At 48.6% G+C, this 1390-nt stretch overlaps 1 pseudogene; it reads left to right on the top strand.

Moving 5' to 3' along the window:
* The window catches only part of LOC109117476, a 10429-nt pseudogene that overhangs the window by 1152 nt on the left and 7887 nt on the right, over window positions 1–1390 (top strand).

Below are 1390 nucleotides of genomic sequence, written 5' to 3'. Positions count from 1 at the left end.
GCGCACGCGTCAATTCGGGTCTTCGATTCCCTCCCCCCTTTTACAGCCCTCGGATCGCCCGGAGCGAACCAGCTGGGGACGCATGCGCATACGTTCTGTCTGGGGCGGCGGAGCCCTCCCCCGCTGAGGCCACGCCCCCTCGGTGAGCGGACTGGCTGTCCTCGCCCCAAGTCGCCTACTCATACCCACAAGCAGTACCCCAAACTGCTCTCTGTAAGCCATCACCTCACCTCCAAATTCCCCTAACGACATACCCTGTGCTGTCCTTCAAATGCAACTCAAAACCACCCTCCATTCTCCAAAAATATATCCTCAAAGTATTGTCTTAATTCCAAGCAGTACCTTCAATCCACCCTCCATGGACAACCAAGCTGCACCAATAAACCATCCTCCATTAATCTCCCACTTGAGCCCAAATCACATTATGTTAACCCCAAGCTATGCCCCTAAATTACCCTCCGTGGATATCAAAATTGCATCCAAAAAAGTATTCATGGACGTTCCCCCAGTGCACTACAAACTGCCCCCCCATCAACTGGCAAATCTCTATTTACCTCTGAATTTTAATCTATAAACCACCTTCCATCATTCCCCAAATTGTATCCCCAAACTACTGTCCGTTTATCCCAAGCAGTAGATCCACCCACTCATCATGGACATGGAACTGCACCGATAAACTACCTTCTACTACCCCCACCCTGTTCCCTCCAAACCATCCGCAATCAACCCTAAAGCCCATTAATTTTCAAATGACACTTCTATTTTTTTATTTATTTTTATTTTTTTGAGTAGCTGAGGATCAAACTCAGGGCCTCTTGAATGCTAGGCAAGTGCTGTACCACTGAGCTACACTTCCAGCCCCAGAGATCATTTCTAAATCACCCTGTAATATACACCCAGAAGCCCTTCACTGATCCCAAACCACCGTCTATTGATCCTCAAGGTGCTATCTAAGAGGTCCCTCAACATAGAGTAGGTTTGGGCCAGTTAAAAGTAGGAAAAGAAGCACAGTCTACAGTGTATGGGCAGCCACTATGCAAGAGCTAACACAGCGGCCCCCAACTATCCTTGAAGTGGGCCTCACCTGCACCTCAAATCCATGCTCCATGACCTCCCCTCCTACCACCACAAAATGACCTTCCAGCAGCCCCAATTACTGTCCCACATACTGCCGACTACGTTTCATGTGGTCTCTCGGCTGCACTTCAGATGGCCCTCCAGAACTCTACACCTTCAAGCCATATTCTACTGACCCAAGCTGCACTCCCAAATGATTCTCAGCTGCACCTCCAAATAACCACCTGCCACCTTTCTGCAGAGGCCTCCAAATCATACTCCAGTATGTCTCCCAAGCCCTCCAACAGCTTTGCTTTTTTTTTTTTTTTTTTTT

This window comes from Fukomys damarensis, unplaced genomic scaffold, assembly GCF_012274545.1.
Source record: "Fukomys damarensis isolate Sample0158 unplaced genomic scaffold, DMR_v1.0_HiC HiC_scaffold_39, whole genome shotgun sequence".
Classification (NCBI taxonomy): Eukaryota; Metazoa; Chordata; class Mammalia; order Rodentia; family Bathyergidae; genus Fukomys; species Fukomys damarensis.
This window is presented reverse-complemented; position numbering and strand designations above follow the sequence as displayed.